The following is a 17,558-nucleotide window of genomic DNA, read 5'->3' as shown; positions in this document are numbered from 1 at the left end:
AGATAACATTTTTAGCATTGCAAATTTTTGAACGCAAAAGCATCATAAGTGGTAGACATAAATAGACAATTTTTCCGATCTCATATCTTACTTCAGAAACTAATGACTTTTGGGAACACAAAAACAGCCATTTTCGATAGAAATCTTACAGTAATATATTCTGAATAATTAATTAAGAGGATGCCTGATCAATATATACGCCATACACACTTTACAAGATAAACAGAAGTTGCGTGTAGCTCCTGATTAATTTTCACAAAGTGTTATAATGCATTTGGCAAATGATTTTATGCAAAAAATAGGGTAAGATTGGACGCATAATTATGTTATCATTGTTTTAATTAAAACATGTTAATATTATTACTGCAAGAAATTCTTTTTGCAGAGAGGGAAAAAAAAGTTTATTTTTTTGTTTTGGGTTGCTTTTATTTTTACTTTTTAATTGAGTTGGTTATTACTACAAATATTTTAATTAAATGTTATTGCTAAAACGATAAATTATTTCAATATACTTACTCATAATACTGAAAAAGTTTTGACAAAACTATTTTTCATAAGTACGCCATAAAATGCTTTGTAAAAAAAGTTCGGTATAAACTGTATATTAATTAGTTTGAGATTTAAAAGCATTTCTCTGAAATCATTACTCAAAAATCATCTAAATATAGCAGTAAAATTTTATTACAAGTTGTAAATATAATTTTATATATTTTCTATAAATAAATTCCTATTGAATCATCCTTTGCTTTCTAATTAATTAGTTTTACTAGATATTTTATTAGATCAATCGTATATAAATTGCTAATTACTTTTACTTTACTAAAAGCCAATGCTTATATCCATAAAATTAAAAAAAATCTTACAGTTAATATCTTAATAAAACACATAATCTGCATTTTACAAAATGCTTTTCAAAAGCAGATTCTTTATAAATAAATGGACGGTAAGGGATAAGTTTTATAATCATCATAAAGTACTAGAAGTAATGACGACTTCGATTTTTCTTTAAAATGGGAATAAATAATTGTAAATGCTATAAATCAACTCAGTTATTAACTATTTTTTATTGAATCTGCGAAATAAAAGATTGTCTAAGATATTACAGAAAATGGAATATTCGAAAGTGTAAAAAATCTGAATATTCAAGGACTTCACTTATTATTCAAATATATTTTGATAGCATGTTTTGGGATCTACAATCTAGTTAATAAGTTAGATGAAGCTTGCTTTTTCTTTTTAATTTTTAAATTTAAGTTCAAATTTTAAATGTGACAAATAGGAAGAATAAACAACTAAAAAACACAGTGAATAAAATAGTACCCGACTTTAAAATTAGCACATAACAATCAAAATCAATTAATTATCAATCATACAACAATTTAATTCCCTTTGGAATATTTAAAAAACCTGAAGCAGTAGTTATTATTTATCAATAAACCTTATTTGAATGCAGATAGAATTATCAAGATTTATTTACTCCAATCTCACAGATGAATCATATTGATCAGATCAAACGCTCATATATGTTAAACTGTTGTTTTCTCGGGCATTTTTTTTCCTTCATAAAACTTCAACGTTCAATTTTGATACTATATATTACGAAATACGTACAATGGGCCCTTTTCAGCCAAACACTTTGGTATAGTTTTTATATAACAATATTCTAGGTTGTTTTTAAATGACAAAATCGACTCTTACAAAGAGCTAGGTTTAATATAACAGTATCTGAAGGGAAAAAAAGAATTCATTATCATAACAGTTGAAAAAGTTTTTGAAAAACTTAAATCTACCATGTTTATGCGAAATTAATATTTTATTTTTAAGATGTATGGAATTTAAATATTTTCAAAGTACACGAAATCTTACATTTTTTAAACTAGGTTTTTAATTTGATTGATAATTGATATTGAGATGATGACAAATAAATATCAATTCACTCCTGAATAACTAAATGTTAACCAGTTTTATTGATTCTGAAAAAGCAAAGAGGCCTTCAAATATTTCAGAAAAATTTGTTTTCCAATAAACTATTAAATTTAATTCGCTCTATATTTTACCAGACAATTTTTGTCGGAGGAAATAATTAAAGATTAGTTTAATAGAATCATATTAGAAGGTAAAAATACAATGTTTTCGCTGTATTATTGGCCTAAAGCTAATTTTCAAACCGTTTGAGATAAGTTTCAGTTGAAGTAAAACGTTAAATTGCGCAAATATTTTTTTTTATTTGAATCAAAGAACAAAAACATTTTGCCGTCATATATCAGTTCTCCGATTTTATGAATAATATTTATTGAAATATTTTTGATACACTAAATTAAACAGAAAAGAAAAATACCCATTCTCGGGCTAAAACTATCCTAGTTAGTAAGCGTTGAATTACATCATTTGAAGCGAATCAATTAGTACCTTGAAAAAGTATTTTCAATTTTATTAGCAGATCATCATCAAAGAGGCCTTTGAAATCCCCTAGGATAATGATATCATATTTGTATCAATTTTAATCAAAAAATGATAAGATTTTTGTTTTACTATTTGTGTATTAAAATGCAATCGTAATTTAGTAATGACTAATAGGAAATATATATAAAATTTGGTTTTAAAAGTCATTATTTGATAAAAATTAATATACAGGGTTTTACATCATTCAAGCTGAATGAAGTTAGATATGTTTAATGTGGTTTTTATAAGACATAGAATGGTTGACAGCATGATGGGTCCCGCGGGGGGACCTCGTAATTGAGGACGAGAAGCTTTTGGCGTGGGGGCTGGTTCTCGCCACCCTTTAGGATGCACCGAAAGGTGTTAGTCTGGCTTCTATCCTCGATGACGGGAAGAACTTCCTTAGGGAAGGGTTGTATCATGGCTGGTGATGGCCCTTAGGACTGAAAAATGCCAGTTTTGCTGTTGAGGCAGTCCGGTCTTTCAAGTTTTACGGTGTGCATCCTCGTGAGTTGGAGTAGTCAGTTTGTGATTTGTGTGACGAGGAGAAAAATATGTTTCAGAAATTTATTTATTTATTAACATTCATAAAATAATATAAACAGTATACTTTTTTTATGATTAAAATATCAAGCAGTATTTATAAATTAAACTTTCTGATTCCGTCAGAAAGAATCTTTTTAATCGAAGCTGACGAAGCAAGATAATTCGCAAAAACGTTCCGCCTTTTTAAACCCGAATACGTTTATCTAAGGCTTATTAAATTTGCTGAAGTGTTTTTGTTAGAAAAAATACCGCTTTTTTATGAATTTTTTTTTTATTCAACACTTGCAAAGCCAAAGTGCTTCAGAAGTGATCACTTCAAAGACGGAATCTTAAAGTCAATTTTTCTTTTCTTTTAATCACGATCTTCTTTGATTTTAATTTAGGAATAATATTTGATTTTTAATAAAGAATGAAGAAAATGAAAACTAATTCAAAACATTTTACACTACCCGTACGCATCTTAATTTTTTTTAATTCATTCATTACATTAAAAATTCTGTCCTAAATGAGATTCTGTCTAAAATGCATTTCAGTAATTAAATTCATGACACATTAGAAAAAAATTAAATAAATAAGCAAATAAATATTTTTATCCTTTTGCTTTCTGAAATGAAAATTTTATTGAACAACTATACCTTATGCTTTGAGGTATTGAAACTTTTCTTTATGGTAAATTTCGCGAATTTCTTAAAATATATGAACTGTACTCTTGTATGATAAATTAACAATTTCAATAAAGATTCTCCGTTGTGACAGATATTTATTTAAGATACTTTAATGCTAACACTATTTGAAAAGAATTGATATGTATTTTGATTATACGCATATATATTGAAGCAATGAATTGAACTGCAATGAAATGTCATAAAGTATATGACTAATTTCCTATTACAGATTTCAAAAGCATGTCGATATTTGTTCAGTTATATGAAGCAATTTCAGATAAAGAAATAAAGAATTAAGATTGTTGATTTTAACATTAAATAAGGAATTAAAATTTTTAACTTTCTAAGCAGTTTCAAAAACTTTTTAAGCATTTATAACTTTTGCAAATTTCAGTTATTTATTTTGGTATTCTATTTGTAAAAGAATTTGATAATTAATTTTGAGTTTGATTTTCGTAAGATTAAGTAATTAAGTTTTAATATCCATTGGCATTTTTTCCACGATTTAGATAATTATTTCAACATTTCTTGTTGCAAACCAATTTTGTATGAAAACATCTGCTAATTTTGAATGAGATGTTATGTAGGAATGATAATTATGAAATCGAAATTGAGGGACTGGATTTCGATGCAAGATATCTGAAAGTTTGCATCGAAGCTATAAGCAAATTGTTACGAAAGATAAAAGGAAAACTGTAGCATTAACAATAATTACTTTAAAAATATCTTTGAATCCATATCTTGCATTTAGTTTATAATTTTCTGCCAATTACATGATAAGGAATCTTTTTAAAATACTGAGTTTTGAGATGGAACTGGATACGTTATTCTGGGAAATATACTTTTAATTCCGTAATAATATCCCAGTGTTAATTATTACATTATGATAACTGTGTTGGGAAAGGCATTAAATTAGCTAACGTTTGTTCAGGAAATAACTATAATTATTGCGCTTACTGTTTCTAATATTAAAGCTAAAATTTATTATTAGTGGTAAAACTATGCTCATTAATAAAAAGCATTAGTTGTATAATTTGCAGAGTTCAATTACCATAATTCTATTACCGTTTGGTAATTAATATTCAAAATCATCCATTATTGAGGTAATCGGACACAACGGTTTTCCTCTTTTTCTTTAATGAGTAAATCAGAGGTCTTTAATGATTGTCTTAATAGGATACATTATATAAAAGAATTTTGTTTTTTTGACAAAATATGCGCCAAATTTATGTCATCCCCCCCTTTATGCCCTACTTTATAACGCGATATTTATGCATTTAAAATTAATTCACTGTTCCATTTCAGATTAATTTTCAGACACGAGATTGTTGATTTTATTTAATTATATAAATGGATGTCAAATTAATGTATTTTTATCAAAAATTAATCTCTAAAATTTAAATATTTGGTGTATTAGCGAATGTTAATCGATCAATATTTATTTTTTTATCTTTTTTAATGACAGTATGTACATTTTTTCTTAAAGCTGTGCATAGTTAAAAAAAAGATGTTTTTTTGGAAATATAATACATCTTCAAAAGGTGAAAAATTTTTAATGTATAAATTAATCTCACGTCTTCATGAAAAAAAGAATAAAGCTCAAAGAAAAGGATAGAACTAAGCTCAAAGGAAATGATAAAACTCATACATATTAATAATGCGCTTAAATAAGCACATTTTATTCTTAAAATTATTATCTTTTAGATATTGTAATAAATCTATCAACAAATGAACCAACCAATTTAAATTCAATACGAGTCTCATTCAGTGTAAGTATATAGCAACATAAGTTATATTTTACATCAAAATTTTGACATGTAAGTAGAAAAATCAATGTAGAAAACAGGCAATTTGTCATACTTATGCATGCACTGAGCTGAAAAAATACCCGCCTTTGAAAAGGCCTGATTGAGCTTTGCGTGTTTTGAAATCATTCCAAGTTGTTTCGCGGATAGTGCGATAGATTGTCATTTGTTATCCACGGGAGGAAAAAGCGGTGCTGTAGATAATAAATTTTCCTCATTGGCGGAGAAACAGCAAATCAAGACTAGGGGATGGTGCTTGGAGAAATCCGGAAAAACAACACTCGTTTGATGTTCTTCGTGCCATACGCGTTCCAGATGGCCTTTATTGGAAGGTATTAGATATACACCAAGGTCCTCTAAAGATAGCCTCGTGCTTTTTGGGTTAATGAACCAAGATAAAAATATTTTGTTTATTTTTATTTTTGTATTGTATTTAGTAAATTTTTGTTTACTTGCTTTTTTATATAATAAATAAATAAAATGTACAGATGTTATAACTTATTATATTAAAGATTTTAAAAATTATATTAAGCATGATTCATTCGTATTTCTGCATCATTTAAATTGAAATAAATACGTTATAATTATATAATATATGTTATTCAATTTCTTACATATACGAATGAATTATAAGGGCAAAAATATGCATGTTATACACTAAATACACAGAAAGAATTGTTTTAAAAGCTGAAATAAGACAGTAATGTACAACTACGAAAAATTCGTGCAAATAATGAAAATTGATTGTCTTTGTCTGGAATCATACTTTTTTCTTTTGACTATCTCGTATGCGAAGTACAAAAACCTATTACTGTCATAGAAAAAATCGAATTTGAGTTTTTAACGAAGCTATAGGTTTCAGATCTATCTCAATTTGAAAAAAAAACCATTTTGGGTTTTATGTCTGTTTTTCTGTGAACACGATAGCTCAACAACACTTTGAACAAAACAAATGAAATTTGAGAGAGTCGGTGGGCTTATGACAAAAATTTTAGATTTGTATTAAATTTTGAAGGAAGTATAGATGCATATCTATCTGGCTGTTCAAGTAAAAATGAACACAATGACTGTAAAATTCAAAGAATAAAATTTGATATCTTTTTTAGCATCTAAGTATAGATTCTTATGAAACTATGCACCAAATTTATCATATATTTGACCATATGTGTATTGTATGCCTTCAAATGCATGGAAATTTTATAACTCATAAAAACAATGACTTAAATTAATGAAATTCAGTATGTAATCTTGTGAGTACAACTATAGTTCTGTCCCAAATTCTTATTTCGATCGTTCTGAAAAAATGAGTCCAAAATACATATTCGCTCAAATATTCAGTAAAACTTCTAGATTCACGTCGGAGATTTATATTTCGTAAATATTGTTCGCCCATACCATGCAGGCTATTCTTGGCTTTACAAGGAGCACGATTATCTTAGAGGGGACAGAGGGAGGAGATAAAACTTTTATTGGTTAATGTGCCAGGAGGTTTTAGAAGGAGGCCAGAAGGGAAACTTAATGGTCACCCTTAAACCTCCTGGCATATTAACCAATGTAAGTTTGACATATCTATAGGGCTTTGCAACTAGCACAAAATATTAAGGAGTGCTGCTTCTTTGTATAACTATTTCAATTAGGTAAATATTTATATAACATACATTTATAGATGAAGGAATGAAACTTTATAGTTATATGTATATTATACCAACACATCTTCTGCTCTTGAGAAAAGTTATAAATATTCTACTTGAGAAATATAAATAGTTCTTTAGAAATGCATAACATTGCTTTTATTTATGAATTTTCTCTATGTATATGTCATAAGCAACCATTTATTATGGGCAAAGGGGTTAATTGGCTATTATTAATACTAACCGATTAATCAATTTAATCATAATAGATATATCTGCAATGCTGATGAATTAAGAGACTGCTGCTGTGGCAATTGTTCTATTGGTAGAATAGGAGATCCCACATCTGGCAACCGAGTTCAAAGCCCTTTTAACTATCACATTTCACTTCAAATTAATAGTCTAGTACTTTCATCAGCACCAGTCAATATATTGTTTATCACATAATATATTATCCAATAAAATGCAGGTTAATGCATTGGCATTATCTGAATGAGGTTCCGGATTATCAAATGCTTTCCGGAATTCAATAATTTGAGCAATCATTACGATAGTTTTTAATAGTGAATTATTTCGTGGGTACTCATCTAATATTCTTGAATTAAAATCTGTATAGCTATATCTAATATATTTTATTCTGTAAACCATCATAAAGGAAATCAAATGTTATAATGAAACCATATGCCATTAAATAATAGTAAATTTTTTATTGAAGATCCAATTACAAACTTCAATTCTCTCATATATGTGTTCTAAATATATAGAAAAAGAAACAAAACCATTACGAAAGCAATTTCTATAGTTCAACTCATGTTTTAAATGCATTATTGAAACAGTACACTCCCGATTATCCGCGGAATTGGATGGCGCGGCCGCCACGGATAACAAAAATCGCGGATAATCCGAAAAAAGCTAAAAACGAGTACAGCAAAAGAGAAAAACAGTCATTCCAACTTTGAAAAATCATTTTATGTACAATAAAAAACGTAAAATAAACAGCAGGAAATGTTTCACTAACGCTTAATATTTTAGTATATCACTCAAAACGAACCTAAAATGCATTTTGCTGATGAAAACAGAAAAGTGCTTTGTATTTACGAGAGGCATCAAGGATACACAGAAAAATTAATACATATGTACTGTTTTAATACTGTAATGTATTATGTAATTACAAAAGCATAACTGTAAAACTGCACCTTTTTGAAAAAAATCAGTCAAAAAAAAAAATTTGTGCGGCAGGCGCGGATAATCGGGAGTCTGCTGTATATTATTAGTCATTACGTTATTATTGAGTTCTGTCATTACAATAAAAATTATTTAAAAAATTCATAACAATTTATTTTCATTAGACAAAATTAACTTCTAAAGAAACAACTGATTAGTGTGTTTTTTTTTAAATTTATTGAATCTTTCATCTATTAGACTATTTAATGTAATGATTTCGTTCGAACATAACACAATCGAGAATAGAAAATATCCGAATATGGCTCAGTAATAAAATAAAAACTGAATAATCTTTTCTTAAAAAAAATAGTTGACTAGTTAATGAAGCTTTCAATTCCCTAACAGGCACTCCAGACCCTAAATCCCAGGGGTCCAAGAAAGGCAATCCTTCTATAGATATTAATTATAGTACTTTTGATGAAGAAGACCATCATCTCTGAAAAGCATTTAATTACTTCACTAAATTCATAAATGACTAGTGGTATCAATGTCATTTCAGAATTTCAACCCATGAAGCCATTTCATTACAAAGATACTTAACATTTAGTCAAATTCTCATTTGATGTAGTTTCTTTAACAAACATTCGATTAGATGCTTTGTCCAAAGTCATTAGATATAAATCAAGTCATTCCAAACGATAGTCGGTAATGGAGATGAACCTGAGTTAGAAATGATTCCTGGAACTTTAATTATGGAATGAAGACATTAAATACATGATAAGACCTATGATATGTTATTCATAAAAGAAATTTGATTTGAAACTTCATTTGTTTTTCAAAATTTAAATTATTTCGTCATTGTACTGACTTTTTGATAAATAATTTCCTGAGTTCAGATGGCATTATCTGTCATAATATCCGTATAATATGTATATTTCATAACTAATATTATATTGTAGTGAAAGCTTATAAGCCAGTTAACAGCTACGTTACCCGAGCAATTGCTTTTGTTTTGTGGTCATGTTACTGGGCTGTAAACCACAAAGTCCCAGGATCTATCCTCGCTCATACCAACTCGCCACATTATAAAAGAAATCTCGTGCATGATAATTAATTAAAGTGATCAATATAATTTATATGTTTTAATTTATTGTATAAAAATACGAAACATTATATTAATTATTAAAATGATCACTGTACACGATTTCTTTTAGTCAATAACATTAAAAAAATCTACAAATAAATGAAGAATGAAAAAAAAAAAAGAAAAGAATGATACTTGTTGCCATTAACCAAAACAAAATATGATACGAATATTTTTTTCGCTTTTCCATGGAAAAAAAAATACAAAATTATCAATAGAGATTTCTAATTCATGTTTCTGTTTTTTAATAGCTATAGAAAAAGAATCAAAACCATGTAAAATGACAGCTCTCTAACTATTGCACATAATGTAAATAAAGAAAACATACTATTATTACTTTATATTGAAATATACAGAAAATACTGTAATCGTCAAAAAAAAAAATCCTCGCGATTTTGACGAATTAGTAATCTCCAATAATTAATCAATAATCTCTATGTTTTCAACCTCCCTGAGTTCAAAAAACTCGTTTGTCTATCTACATGCGAATACGACAACTCATTAAAGCCTTCAGCTAGATGAATGGAATTTGGTATATGGACTTTTTGCAAAAGACCTATTTTTTTTAAATCAATGTTTGAATGAAATTGTTTGTCTAAATGGATGTTCGAGTACAAGTGAAATCAATAAATACAAAAAAAAGGAAGAGGTAAATAAAATTTGGTACACAAATTTACATTTAAATATATAAATTAATCAAATTTTTCATGCATGCAAATGCAGTAAGTTAAATTTATGAAATTCACTATGTAAGTTTTGTGACTACAACTATAGTTTTGTATCAAATTTTGGTAAATACACTCCTTATACATATTCATTCGATAAATTCAATAAAAATGCAAGATTCACGCCAAAGATATATTTTTCGTAATTATTGTTCACCAATGCCATGCAAGGAATTCGTGGTCCTACGCAAGGACCACAATATTAGGAGGAAAAATGGGGAATAAAACCTTTATAGAGTATTCGAAAGAGTACAGAGTATTCGAAAGAGTACAGAGTATTCGAAAGAGTACAGAGTATTCGAAAGAGTACAGAGTATTCGAAAGAGTACAGAGTATTCGAAAGAGTACAGAGTATTCGAAAGAGTACAGAGTATTCGAAAGAGTACAGAGTATTCGAAAGAGTATAGAGTATTCGAAAGAGTATAGAGTATTCGAAAGAGTATAGAGTATTCGAAAGAGTATAGAGTATTCGAATTATAGAGTATTTCTGGGAAACCATTCTCGCTGGTAATATATAACAATTATTTCCTTATTTGACTTGTATACATTTAAAGAATAAGGTTTTTCTTGATTATTATTTTTGAATATTTAATTTCTTTTAGAGATTCTAAAATACAGACTAAAATTTTAGATATCCTTCGTAATCAAAAAAAATTCATTCCGATTTTTATAACAAATACTTATTAAATAGAAAAAGAATAATTTTCTTCACCATCTTTCAAAAATTCTCACAAGTATGTCTTTAGAAATGTTGAAATGGCATGCAAGAATACAATTTTCCCAACCGCCCATTCTATTGATACAACTTTCAAATGAACAGATTCGCGTTGATTTTAATTGATGCTAGTTTATAAATTTTAAAATAAATCATTTGCAAGGTCTTTAAACGTTTGATTGCTTCACAAATTTTACTTTTAACTTATTATTTAGTTTCTGTAATCTCATTTCCTGTAACTAGATAAAGGGATTTAGAAGACAACTTCATATGTGACGTTTGATCAAAAAAGAGAAATTTCGGAATTACTCATTTTCCAGAGTCTCACTCTATATCAACCTGGGGATGTCTGGCCTACAACAACTTAACCTCGAACCATGTCTCCATGCATGATGGAACGGTGAAATCATTACTTTCAAATCCCAAATCAATGACTCTATAAATACATAGCTATCAAATGCCAATTAAAATATACTTTTAATCAGAACAACTCTTGGGCAAATTTTAATGGAACTTTATTCATACGTTGCTACATAACCTACAGCTTTATAGCTGCTGTAATTCCTATTTAATTGATTATCTTGGGCGATTATCGGTGTTGGGGATGGCAGTTAATCGTTACCAACTTAAGTGTTCCCTAGTTTACGAGATTATCAAAATGTGTATTTTCTCATCTTGATGTGACGTGGTTGAGGAATAGCAACTGATGTGTCCACCTTGTTTTCTAATAATACCCTAAAATTTGTCAGGTCATTCGATAATAATTAATTCGATTATTTTTTAAGTACTGATGTAAGTAAGTAAGTTTTTGTGATTTATTTGAGCTACAATGAATTTTAGTGAACTTTTTAAATTTATTGCAATAATTGTAATTAAATCAAGCTTATTACAGTACGTAAATTATGTAATTTTTAAATTTGGTTCTCTGATAACACTTTATACATAATTTACGTAGAAATTATTTTTTATGCATTTTTTACCACCACTTTCAGATACAATAAATGCTTGTATATTGTTCTAATATTAAATGTAATTAAATCAAAATAGTTTTCTCTTCAATTAAATTGCATAAATTCGAACATTTATTGAACATCATTCGGCCAAATATATTTCTGGAAATCTTTATTCAAAAAATAATGAATGCATCAATTCAAAAGCAAGCTTATTTGTGGTTTTGTTAATCCTATTAGTTAAGTATCAACAATGCAGTTCTTCCCTGACATGATATTTTTCTACAAGACAAATACATACTTCTGGTAATTTCAAATGCTATCAATGAAAAGATCATAAATAAAGAGGTTTAGAAAACACGTTCACTTCCATTTCTTTCTTTTATTTTCTGATATCGCAGTTGTCGAAGGAACGAGTGCTACTTCTTTTCATTAACGCTATCGCATTCCCAGCAAATGCGGTCGTCGCTTACATCAGCGATTTTTTTTTTTTTTTGAATGATCTGCTTTGACGTACTTCTTGCTGCGTCTTGACACAGGGGAATACGGAACAGTTCTCCTCTTTAGTTACTTTTTTTTTTGTCTGAACTCACAATAATATTTTATTATACTTAGAAAATTAAAAGAATTTTACATCTATAAAAGTTCCAAACGATCCAAGTAAAATAAAAACAAATTAGTCTTCATCTTAAACCTTTGTACAAGCACACTATAAAAATTATTGTAGGAGTCGATATTTTGATGAAACTTATTTCAGATCTCCCTGCGTCTGAAAAACATTTTTGGAAATACGTCTATCTGTTTGTTAAAACGATAGCTGAAAAACTTTTAAGACTAGAAGAATGAAATTTGGTGTATAGCCTTTGCATCAAATTTATAGATCTCTTCTAACAAATTTTGAAGGAAACCTATTCTCATGAAATTTGTCTGTCTATCTGTACGAGTATAAGCAAACGTAATAACTACAAAAATAAAAAGCTTTATAAATAAAATTTAGTACAAAGTTCTAAGATTCAAATTATTGACCGATGCCAAATTTTGAACAAAATCCGACAAAGGAGGTATTCTTTGTCAGTCTATATATTCTTATATATGTAAAACTGACAATTAGAATAGATTGTAATTGCCTGTTTTAAAATTGTAATTACCTGTAATTATTTTGGATTTAATCGGCTAAAATAAGGTGTCCAAAATGCATATTTGTATGTCTTCACTATTCTACAATGCACAAAATGCTCATATGCAGGATTCTGAATATAAAAATTTGAGTACTCGTGGCGCTTATACTTTGGGCAATAACTACAACGATTACTTAAGTTATATGCGAGATAGTATCTTTATCAGGAAGGAAGCAAAAAAATATTGAGGAGACTGCTACTTTGAAATAGCTTACTTAAATCATATAAATTCATCATTTGTAGACAAAATTGATTTTTTTAGTGCTGTACTAAACGGCAAGGGGTAAATAAAATGGAGTTTTATTATATTTGACGTTATACCAGCTTATCTCTAAAATGTTCTCAACGAGAAAATAAGTTCTCGGATAAATGATGCAAAACTTAAAAACAGTGGCCTTTTTTTCAGAAAGAAAATTGATAAAATATCAGGAAAAAAAATTTCATGTCAAAAATGAAACTCCTAAAAGTGCTTTCACATAAATCTAATGAAAAAAAATTCTAAAATTCAAGATTTATTTACGAAAGATAATCTCATCAACTAATAATCTTATTTATAATCTAGTAAAAACTTTTAAAGAAAAAATTCAGCAATAATTTAATTATAGAATTTTATGAAAGCAAATGAACTAATTTTATTTATTTTAAGTAAATAAAACTTTTGAAAGCATGATTTTTTTAAAGTTTTCATTGACATAATAAGATTAGTTACACCAATCTAATCTTAAAAGTCCCTTTATTATAATAGTTTAAACTTACAAACTATAACGTAGTTGCCGGACCCTGATAACAGATTTGGATTTCATAATAAGAAGATTTTCATTTCAGTTCTTGATTCTAATAATAATGTAGGCATGTATATGAAATTCATGTAAGTTCAATATTGGAAAATATTAACTATCTAAATTTAATTTGTGTTGCAAAACGTTTTTTTTTTCCTTCAAAATTACATACAAGTGTCTCCCATTATCTACTTAACCTCAATTATCCTTTTTGTAGTCTGTTTCATGCTGCAATATTCAATTATCTTTCATTAAGTATTAAAATCAGAAACAAATTTTAAATAATCCAAATTATTTTCAATATCAATAAAAACAAGCCACCTTCGTCATCCAGCTTGTTCATCAGTTTGCGTTTATTTTCACCTAAATTTTTAACATAACTTAAAAATCCTTAATATAACTTATTCAATAAAATAATTTTTAAGACTTAAATTGTGGCATGTATCAAAATTGTATTATTTTACTAATCTTTCACTAGCTCTATTTATCTTGTAAACGAGCCATCTTAATGGAGTCAATTTCATAATGCTTTTTGGAATGTAATCGTCTGGTTTATCTAACTTTTGTAATATTATAATTTCACTTTCTTATACACTTTCTTCATATTGTATTTAAAAAAATTATTTATCTCTCACCATCGGAAGAACATCAAGATATTAAATATTTGATGGAACAATGAAAATGATTTGAATTTTAATTCAAAAATGAAATTTATTATTTATAACTGCGCAAAAAATTTTTTAAAAAACTGCCAAAATTGAGAAAAAATTTATACTACAACTTAACTGATATCATTAAAAAGGCAATTTGATAAATATTGAAATGGCGTAAAAATACTTTTTTGCGCTGGATTATATTTTAAAATTTAGATAAATAAACGTAAAAAAGTTGCGCAATATTTTTGCAAGTTTTGTAGAAAAAATTAACAAATCTGCTTAATTTTTTATTAAATTAAATTCTAACTTAACTATCAAAACTTTCGATCACAGACCATATTTAAGTTCTCCGATGATTTATGTGCCAAATTTGATATCCCCAGATCAAAATATCTTTTTCATTAATAAACTTGACGTTTAGACTTGGAAAAGGCTGATAAACCCTTTCTTCAAAATAACTCAGTAATTTCATTTAAAATGATCTTTTTAGAAGAAAAATGATTAAAATTTATACATTTTAATTTTATAAATACTGATGAAGTATGCAAAGGAATAATATATTTTGATATAATTTTACGTCCAAAAAATTGGCATATATAATTATATTGTAAATAGATTCAGAAGTACGTAGATAAGGAAATATTGCTATTACAAAAGTAAAAATAGAATATTCAATTAGAAAAATACAATTATCAAGGCGATTCTAGTTTCATTTGTCAAATGATAATGAATTTAGTGAAGACAATTTGAAATCTTTTATAAGGAATATTATTAGACATTTTGAAATGAATATACAGTTTTTATTATCGCTTAAATTTTATCTCCAACAAAGCAAGTGGAATTCTATTTTGAGATTTCGGACACAGTAAAAATAATTTATTCAGAGGATATTACGCTTTCGCTCTTTTAACGTTGAAGTGTCGGACAGTTTTGTTGTAGCATAAAATTTATACAGTCCTATAAAAATATAAAAATTTGCATGTTCCGTACTTTTGTTTTCTAGGCACAAAGCAATAACATGATATTCAAGCTCAGAGCATTATAATATTATGCTTTTTGAAAAAAATCTTTAGTTGAAACTAATTCAAAATAATCTAAATTATGCGTATCTATACAGATTGATATAAAAGTTTAAATTTATGGAACTAATTCAAATTTTGTTGCTATTTTACTTTTAGAATCAATTACTCAAACTTTTATTTCTGTCTCAAATTAATTAAAAATGGATATTCCAATATTATTGGTATAAAATGGCTATATCTATCAAAAGTTATAAATATTACTTCGTTTCTTAAATATAGAGGGTTTTAACGGAAAAAAAATTAACGATATTCCAATAATAACAAAAACTTTTTAAATTTGAAATTCAAATTTAATGCCCATTGCTTTATTTTGGTTATTACTAACAGAATTTAAATAAAAATTGCATTAAAATTAAATAATTTCACACTGACGAAGAGAATGTGCGGGCGTAATTTTTTTATTTTTGTATAATTATAAAATTTATATATTTTCTACATGAAAATCAAATTGATTTCAGTGTTACTTTTAAATTTTCATTAATGTACATTTTAAATTAAACAAATGCTGTTTCGTTTAATTAAAAAACGAATTAAAAAATTTTATACGTATTTTTTTAAATTGCAAAATCAAATAAAGAAAAATGTAAAACTAATAAACTAATCTCGTTGACTTTAAATGTCTATAAAATTATTTAAATTGTTATTGTTATTAAAATTTTAATATCACAAAAGAAATTTACTGACAATTTCTTCTATCAGTAAATTTCCTTTGTCAATGCATACTAAACAATTGTCGAAACAAATATCATAAATATACTTTACGAATTAAAACTATAATTCTTATTTTTCATTCATCCAAAAATCTTTAGAAGACAATTAAAAAGTATATATTATTAAAAATTTCATGATGACAAATTTGTAGACAGGCATAATGAAAACTGAATTCACTTTACAATTTTTTTCTTCTGTTACTCTCATAGTAATAACATAAAATGTACTTTTCTAATTCATGATTTTTAAAATCACTAGTTTTCAAAGATTCTAAAAACTTATACATTTTGAATTAAAAAGAAATTAACACTTTATTATTATTTTTATATGCGGTTATATTATTCATGAATTTCACAAACAAAATTTCACTATCCAAATTATTCAAAACATTCGGATAATTTTTATATAAAACTATTTTAATTTTTAGAAATATTATTCTAAAAAATTTAAATTTACCTAATAGGCAATCATAATGGAAACTGAATTCACTTTACAAACTTTTTCTTTTATTACGCTCATAGTAATAAGAGAAATGTACTTTTCTAATTTAAGATTTTTAAAATCATCAGCTTTAAAAAATTTTGAAAACTGTGATAAACTTCAAATTGAAAATAAATTCACACAATATTTTATTTTTTATATATATGGGTATACTATTCATGAATTTCACACACACACACACACAAAAATCACGATCCAAATTATTGAAAATATTTAAATAATTTTTAAATGAAACTATTTAATTTATATATTATATATGTATTATTCAAAAAAAATTAAATTTACCCTATAACATAGGTGCCGAATCGAAAATAAATGCTAGAAATAAACTTTACAATTCAGTTTTGATAATTTCAAAACTTACTTTTTTCTTGTAAATAAATATCAATCGTGGAGGAAGATGTTCAGAACGGCAAGATAGTGTTAACAGTTTCAATCATCACGAATGGCAAGAACAATAAACAGTTGTTACAATATGATACTTATCGCTTCCTTCTCTCCAAACCGCGCATACCGCCCCCTCTTGCTGTTATCGTTTGATGAGGCGGCAGTTCAGCACGTCCGCCAAGAACGGTGCAACAGTTCGTTTTGGCAACGAGTCCGAAATTGTCGTTCGGAAAGGGGGTGTTGATAATTTTTTTTGCGCAGGCGCGCTTCTTTGCAACTCGCGTGCTAGGAGAGGGCCAACGCAAGATCAGCTTTTGAACTTTTTGATATTGGTACGGATTATAAGTTTATCTCCTCCGAGAGCTCCTTGTCTTGCGCAGACTCGGGGTAACCTAACCGCGTCAATGAATGTGCCCTTTGAGTTTAGAGTCCTTTTACAGTTTGTACTGAGCGGAAATTGCATTTGAGGGACTCCAT

The 17,558-nt window shown here is 27.3% G+C and overlaps 1 protein-coding gene across 4 annotated transcripts in view; it reads right to left on the bottom strand.

The window, feature by feature from the left end:
- The window catches only part of LOC129976668 (QRFP-like peptide receptor), a 247,660-nt gene extending 230,364 nt beyond the window's left edge, over positions 1-17,296 (bottom strand). For 3 of the 4 annotated variants that reach the window (XM_056090372.1, XM_056090390.1, XM_056090382.1), the window contains exon 1: positions 17,059-17,296. The gene's annotated coding sequence lies outside the window, so the exon portion shown is untranslated. The remainder of the gene's footprint in view (positions 1-17,058) is intronic. The other variant, XM_056090366.1, reaches the window with a different exon arrangement.
- Between the last annotated feature and the right edge of the window lie 262 nt (positions 17,297-17,558).

This window comes from Argiope bruennichi, chromosome 1 (assembly GCF_947563725.1).
Source record: "Argiope bruennichi chromosome 1, qqArgBrue1.1, whole genome shotgun sequence".
NCBI lineage: Eukaryota > Metazoa > Arthropoda > Arachnida > Araneae > Araneidae > Argiope > Argiope bruennichi.
Note: the sequence above shows the minus strand (reverse complement) of the source record. Positions and strands in the feature narration are given on the sequence as shown.